At 44.6% G+C, this 8,525-nt stretch overlaps 1 pseudogene; it reads right to left on the bottom strand.

Moving 5' to 3' along the window:
- Nucleotides 1-8,170: 8,170 nt before the first annotated feature.
- Nucleotides 8,171-8,288, bottom strand: LOC126214041 (5S ribosomal RNA; annotated as a pseudogene).
- Between the last annotated feature and the right edge of the window lie 237 nt (nt 8,289-8,525).

Raw genomic sequence — 8,525 nt, 5'->3', positions numbered from 1 at the left:
TCTGCAACGACAAAAGGCAGAGCTAAGCACTATCTGTCGGCGAATTAAGGGAGCTATAAAGTTTCATTTAGTTGTACATTTGTTCGCTTGAGGCGCTGTTGACTAGGCCTCAGCGTCAGTTGATGCTAAGATGGCGACCGCTCAACAGAAAGTTTTTTGTGTTATTGAGTACGGCAGAAGTGAATCGACGACAGTTGTTCGGCGTGCATTTCGAACGAAGTATGGTGTTAAACCTCCTGATAGGTGATGTATTAAACGTTGGTATAAACAGTTTACAGAGAATGGGTGCTTGTGCAAAGGGAAAAGTTCTGGACGGCCGAGAACGAGTGATGAAAATGTAGCACGCATCCAGCAAGCATTTGTTCGCAGCCCAGGAAAATCGACTCGCAGAGCTAGCAGAGAGCTGCAAATTCCACAATCAACTGTATGGAGAGTCCTACGGAAAAGGTTAGTTATGAAACCTTATCGTCAACTACCCGAGGCGATGGATCGGCCGCCATGCAGCCCGTGACAGAGCACTTCATCACTGGCCTCCAAGAAGCCCTGATCTTACCCCCTGCGATTTTTTCTTATGGGGGTATGTTAAGGATATGGTGTTTCGGCCACCTCTCCCAGCCACCATTGACGATTTGAAACGAGAAATAACAGCAGCTATCCAAACTGTTACGCCTGATATGCTACAGAGAGTGTGGAATGAGTTGGAGTATCGGGTTGATATTGCTCGAGTCTCTGGAGGGGGCCATATTGAACATCTCTGAACTTGTTTTTGAGTGAAAAAAAAAAAACCTTTTCAAATACTCTTTGTAATGATGTATAACAGAAGGTTATATTATGTTTCTTTCATTAAATACACATTTTTAAAGTTGTGGTATTCTTTTTGAATCACCCTGTATTTTATACAGGCTCACGAATTCGTCTTGCAAATGTGCTTATTCTGACATTTGCAATGAGAGAAGAAGCTATTATCAGAAATTTAAGAACATAGATGCATCGAAGAAGTTTCTTGAAAACCAAGCTTGGATATACAGGGTGTCCCAAAATAATGTATACACTTTTTGAAACTGAACATCTCTTGCTGGTAGTAATTCAGAAGGCAGTGAAAAGCATAACAACACTTTTTTTGTTTTAGCATTGTAAACAATCATTGCATTCTCATTGGATCAATGGCAATGAGTGCAAAAGTGTTACTGGAAAACAGAGAATGTAAACGTATATGCCGGCCGAAGTGGCCGTGCGGTTAAAGGCGCTGCAGTCTGGAACCGCAAGACCGCTACGGTCGCAGGTTCGAATCCTGCCTCGGGCATGGATGTTTGTGATGTCCTTAGGTTAGTTAGGTTTAACTAGTTCTAAGTTCTAGGGGACTAATAACCTCAGCAGTTGAGTCCCATAGTGCTCAGAGCCATTTGAACCATTTTTTTTTGTAAACGTATGACAACATTGGAGGCTTGAATTTGGAACACTAACGCCACCAAGGGTAACAATAACAAGAATACAAGACAAGTTTCATGTCGAAGGAACAGTGCAGGATATGAAGAGGGGACGTAGCAGAAGAAAGAGATGTTCCACAGCCAATGAAAGTGTTCAGGCAGTGATCCAGGTGTACACACAATACCCAAAGAAATCTGTGAGGCAATGGTCTTATGAGGTTGGCATCTCCAAGAGCAGTGTCCATAGAATTTATCAGACTCAGAAATGTAAGCCTTACATTAGGAGATTTGTCCATGCTCTTAATGGGGGTGATCCTGACAGGTGAGGCGAATTTTGTGAGTAGTTCATTAACAGGTGTGAAGAACAGCAACATTTCCAATATTTAATTCTTTGGTCGCATGAAGCGACCTTTAAATTTAATGGAACAATTAACCAGCATGATTACCTGTACTGGGCGAGTGGGAAACCATATAGTATAATCGAGGAAAACCATGCTAATCTACCAGGAGTATTAGTCTAGTGTGGCCTACTTTCCAGATGGTTAATTGGGCTGTACTTCTATCAAAACACTGTGACAGGTGTCTATTACTTAGAAATGTTGCGTATGACAACTTCTTGTCTTAACGACGTTTCTGTAAGTTAAGATTATTACTTTCAACAGGTTGGAGCATCACCTCACTTTCACACTGATGCGAGAGCACTTCTCCACCGCACATTCCCTGCCAGATGGGTACAACGAAGAGGGACTGTAGATTATTCAACTACAACTCCTGATTTAACTCCTCTATACTTCTATCTGTGGGGTACTCTCAAGTACACCATTTACATTGCAAGACCACAAACACCGCATGATCTTAAAGAGCAAATTAAACAAGTATGTGATGCTATTCCATTAGGAACAATATAGTTGGCATGTCGATCTGTCACTGACAGTGCATTCCAGCTGAAGGATGTCACTTTCAACATTAACCATCTTTATTTGGGCCTTAAGCTACACCACGGACATTAGAAATATAGTACATCTCCTTAAGTAGATGTTCAGTTTCGAAGAGTGTATACATTATTTTGGGACCGTACAATACAGTGCCTCTGCATACATGTGTAAATGCCTAGATGCATGTATACATAGATGTATATTTATAAAATACACACACATCTGCCATAGCAGCTATTAACATCTGTTATTATAAGTTGTCCATCTTGAGCTGACTGCAATGTAATTAAAAAGAATTACACCAGACGCATTTCGCTTTTATTTACAAAGGATCGATTTTCTGTGGTTATTCTGTAAACTGGATACATATTTTTGTATATTTTGTGATTGATTTAGGTTAAAAACAGCGTTTTCTTTAAAACGTTGGTGTGTGGCTACCTACGGTGTTTCTTTACATAATCTCCACCTTCCCTTCTTGCTAGCAGTGGCGGTGGTTGCTATCGACAGGCTTCATTTCACTGCTGGACTTGGCAGTTTTTGGCATTCTGCAGTATTTCCTGCGCTGTAATTGACTTTCTTAAACTGTTTTTCATTCTGCACTCCCACAGTGCTTATGCCTGTTCGTTTCTTTTCGTTCACATTGAGAACCACCCCCATTCCACTCATGTCTCTACCTGCATACAAGACAATTTCGCTCTCTCTCTCTCTCTCTCTCTCTCTCTCTCTCTCTCTCTCTCTCTCTCTCTTCTCTCTCTCTCTCTCACACACACACACACACACACAATCGTTTCTTAGGTTGGCAAAACTAACAATATATATAAATATATACATGATGAGCACCTAGAATTCGTGCTAAAATGTTAATGTAAATACATACAGATACATCCCATGGTCGGGAGTGTAAATGATCGGGGTTGGAACTCTCTGTGATACACAGTGCATTAGTATTGTTTGAGTTGAGAGTTGTTACAATGTATAGTACACTACTGGTCATTACAACTGCTACACCACGAAGATGACGTGCTACACAAGCGAAATTTAACCGACAGGAAGAAGATGCTGTGATATGCAAATGATTAGCTTTTCAGGGCATTCACACAAGGTTGGCGCCGGTGGCGACACCTACAAGGTGCTGACATGAGGAAAGTTTCCAACCGCTTTCTCATACACAAACAACAGTTGACCGGCGTTGCCTGGTGAAGCGTTGTTGTGATGACTCGTGTAAGGAGGAGAAATGCGTACCATCACGTTTCCGACTTTGATAAAGGTCGGATTGTAGCCTATCGCGATTGCGGTTTATCGTATCGCGACATTGCTGCTCGCGTTGGTCGAGATCCAATGACTGTTAGCAGAATATGGAATCGATGGGTTCAGGAGTGTAATACAGAACGCTGTGCAGGATCCCAACGTCCTCGTATCACTAGCAGTCGAGATGACTCGTATCTTATCCGCATGACTATAACGGATCGTTGCAGCCACGTCTCGATGCCCGAGTCGACAGATGGGGACGTTTGCAACACAACAACCATCTTGACGAACAGTTCGACGACGTTTTCAGCTCGGAAACCATGGCTGCGGTTACTCTTGACACTGCATAACAAACAGGAGCGTCTCCGATGGTGTACTGCTGTACTCGACGACGAACCTGGGTGCACGAATGGCAAAACGTCATTTTTTCGGATGAATCCAGGTTCTGCTTACAGCATCATGATGGTCGCATCCGTGTTTGGCGACATCGCGTTGAACGCACATTGGAAGCGTGTATTCGTCATCGCTATACTGGCGTATCACCCGGCGAGATGGTATGGGTTGCCATCGGTTACACGTCAGGGTCACCTCTTGTTCGCACTGACGGGACTTTGAACAATAGACGTTACATTTCAGATGTGCTACGACCCGTGGCTCTACCCTTCATTCGATCCCTGCGAAACCCTACATTTCAGCAGGACAATGCACGATCGCACGTTGGAGGTCCCGTATGGGCCTTTCTGGATACAGAAAATCTTCGAGTGCTGCCCTGGCCAGCGCATTTTCCAGATATCTCACCAATTGAAAACATCTGCTCAAGGGTGGCCGAGCAACTGGCTCGTCACAATACGCCAGTCAGTACTCTTGATGAACTGTGGTATCGTCTTGAAGCTGCATGGGTAGCTGTAACTGTACACGCCATCCGAGCTCTGTTTTGACTCAATGCCCAGTCGTATCAAGGCTGTTGTTACGGCCAGAGGTGGTTGTTCTGGGTACTGATTTCTCAGGATCTATGCACCCAAATTGCGTTAAAATGTAGTCACATGTCAGTTCTAGTATAATATATTTGTCCAATGAATAACCGTTTATCATGTGCATTTCTTCTTGTAGCAATTCTAATGGCGAGTAGTGTATATATAAGGGGCATGAACAATGTCAGATATTGAGTGATCACTGAGAAGGACAGAAGGATATGAAGATGTCGCATACTCGTGTGAGGCAGCGTTATCAGCACCTGAGAGAGTTTGAAAGGGACCCCACTATGGGCCTCTATTTTGCCTGCAGGTCGATCGTACAATATACAGATCTGTGAAGCATTCAGATGTGACATCGTCCATTGCAGCATTGCGTGGGAATGCGAGTGTAGGCCTATTCATCATCAAATTTCATGTCGACTACATCTAACCACTACAAGAGAGTATCGTCATACTGTGCACTGGACACATCACATCTGTGGCTGCAATTTGAGGACAAGTAATGGAGTCCCTGCAATACCCTGTGTCATCCCACACCACTGGTCAAAGACCAGCAGCAGCCAGAGTAAAGTACTACTGTCCTATTCTAATGTGTGAGTGTATATACACGTATCAAAAAAAGTTTTGCATTACCCCGTTTCCCAGAACTCCTGAAGACAGACGTTGACTGTGGATATTGTATCACAGACAGTCCCTTTTACTGTTCAGAGATGTCACTAAACCCACCCAAAGATGTAAACAACCATGCATGAGCAGCGCCTATTAGACGGAGGGGGTCCGACAGCCGATCAGTTCCAGTCATTGCACCAGGAAGGACGTACATAGCTCGTGTTGTCTGTAGTTCAACCGTGCCTAGATGGTCTATACCGCGGTTTGATCACGTCCGCATTGTTACTTTGTGTCAGGAAGGGCTCTGAAGAAGGGAAGTGTCCAGGCGTCTCGGGGTGAACCAAAGCGATGTTGTTCTGACATGGAGGAGATACAGAGAGACAGGAACTGTCGATGACATGCCTCGCTCAGGCCGCCCAAGGGCTACTACTGCAGTGGATGACCGCTACCTACGGATTATGGCTCGGAGGAACGCTAACAGCAACGCCACCATGTTGAATAATGCTTTTCGTGCAGCCACAGGACGTCGTGTTACAGCTCAAACTGTGCGCAATAGGCCACATGATGCGCAGATTCACTCACGACGTCCATGGCGAGGTCCATCTTTGCAACCACGACACCATCCAGTGTGGTACAGATGCGGAATGGACCACTCATAATTGGCATTACGTTCTCTTCACCGATGAGTGTCGCATATGCCTTCAACCAGACAATCGTTGGAGATGTGTTTGGAGGCAACCCAGTCAGGCTGAACGCGTTACACACACTGTCCAGCGAGTGCAGCAAGGTGGAGGTTCCCCGTTGTTTTGGGGTGGTATTATGTGGGGCTGACGTAAACCACTGGTGGTGAAGAAAGGTGCCGTAATGGTTGTACAACATGTGAATGCCATCCTCCGACCAATAGTGCAATCATATCGGCAGCATATTGGCGAGACATTCGTCTTCATGGACAGTTAGCGTACCCATCTTGCACATCTTGTGAATGACTTCCTTCAGGATAACGACATCGGTCGACTAGAGTGGCGAGCATGTTCTCCTGACATGAACCCTATCGAACATGCCTGGGATATATTGGAAAGGGCAGTACCTTGATGAATTTGTGGATAGGATGCCATGACAAATACAGGCATGCATCAATGTAAGAGGACGTGCTACTGGGTATTACAGGTACTGATGTGTACAGCAATCTGGACCACCACCTCTGAAGGTCTCGCTGCATTGTGGTACAACATGCAATGTGTGGTTTTCATGACCAATAAAAAGGGTGGAAATGATTTTTATGTTGATAGCCATCCCAATTTTCTGTACAGGTTCCGGAACTCTCGGAACTGAGGTGATGCGTAATATATATATATATATATATATAGGGTGTTACAGAAATATACGGCCAAACTTTCAGGAAACATTCCTCAGACACAAATAAAGAAAAGATGTCATGTGGACATGTGTCCGGAAACGCTTAATTTCCATGTTAGAGGTCATTTTAGTTTCTTCCACCTACGCTCAATGGAGCACGTTATCATGATTTCATACGGGATACTCTACCTGTGCTGCTAGAACGTGTGCCTCTGCAAGTACGACACAGCATGTGGTTCATGCACGATGGAGCTCCTGCGCACTTCAGTCGAAGTGTTCGTATGCTTCTCAACAACAGATTCGGTGACCGATGGATTGGTAGAGGCGGACCAATTCCGTGGCCTTCACGCTCTCCTGACCTCAACCCTCTTGACTTTCATTTACGGGGGCATTTGAAAGCTCTCATCTACGCAACCCCGGTACCAAATGCAGAGACTCTTCGTGCTCGTATTGTGAACGGCTGTGATACAATACGCCATTCTCCAGGGCTGCATCAGCGCATCAGGGCCCGCATCTCGTGGTCGTGCGGTAGCGTTCTCGCTTCCCACGCCCGGGTTCCCGGGTTCGATTCCCGGCGGGGTCAGGGATTTTCTCTGGCTCGTGATGGCTGGGTGTTGTGTGCTGTCCTTAGGTTAGTTAGGTTTAAGTAGTTCTAAGTTCTAGGGGACTGATGACCGTAGCAGTTAAGTCCCATAGTGCTCAGAGGCATTTGAACCAGCGCATCAGGGATTCCGTGCGACGGAGGGTGGATGCATGTATCCTCGCTAACGGAGGACATTTTGAACATTTCATGTAACAAAGTGAAGTCACGCCGGTGCGTTCTGTTGCTGTGTGTTTCCATTCCTTGATTAATGTGATTTGAAGAGAAGTAATAAAATGAGCTCTAACATGGAAAGTAAGCGTTTCCGGACACATGTCCACATAACATATTTTCTTTCTTTGTGTGTGAGGAATGTTTCCTGAAAGTTTGGCCGTACCTTTTTGTAAGACCCTGTATATAAACTGTAAAAATACTCACACAGTGTTATTACACCCAACACTTTGGTGACCTAAACAACTGATTATAATGATTTTCTTTTATTGGATGTACGTTATCATGCATATATGTTATTGCACACCAAAGCAAAAACAACTTTTCAACCTCTTTTTGTCTCAGGAATTGAAAAGTTAGGGCTTGTATGAATGTATATTTATTAGTAGCACACTGGTTTGTTAATTCTAATTCCATGAAGCATATTTAGTTATAGCTTTCTCTGTATTGGCACCTACGTGAAAACTAACGTACTTTATATTTGTGACCCACCATGGCAAAATTTGCACCAGAAAACGAAAATGCATAATTTAAATCAGTTATCCCAGTAATACCCGGGCTAGAAGAGCGGTAATTACTAAAAACAGTTGTACTGACTGTAATCAAAAGCAGTCCGCCTTCAGGCCACGAGTGGCCTACCAGGACCATCCGACCGCCGTTGTCATCCTGAGTGGAGGATGCAGATAGGAGGGGCGTGTGGTCAGCACACCGCTCTCCTGGTCGTTATGATGGTATTCTTGACCGGAGCCGCTACTATTCGGTCGAGTAGCTCTTCAATTGGCATCACGAGGCTGAGTGCACCCCGAAAAATGGCAACAGCGCATGGCGGCCCGGATGGTCACCCATCCAAGTGCCGGCCACGCCCGACAGCGCTTAACTTCGGTGATCTCACGGGAACCTGTGTATCCACTGCGGCAAGGCCGTTGCCGTACTGATTGTAATAGCAGACGACAATAGGGGAAGATCGTAACTGATAAGACTTCAAATAACTGCAGGAAAGGACACAATTCTGTTATAAATAAAACATGGCTTCAATAGTAACAAATAACATTTCGTATTCTGAAAACGATTAAGATAAATTAACTGTTGTTTAATACAGAATGTAGGAAGAGTGCGTCTTGTTAGGTCAGCAGTACTGCTCTAAAATGTACAATGACTTCTCTTT

This window comes from Schistocerca nitens, chromosome 11 (assembly GCF_023898315.1).
Source record: "Schistocerca nitens isolate TAMUIC-IGC-003100 chromosome 11, iqSchNite1.1, whole genome shotgun sequence".
Lineage (NCBI taxonomy): Eukaryota > Metazoa > Arthropoda > Insecta > Orthoptera > Acrididae > Schistocerca > Schistocerca nitens.
Note: the sequence above shows the minus strand (reverse complement) of the source record. Positions and strands in the feature narration are given on the sequence as shown.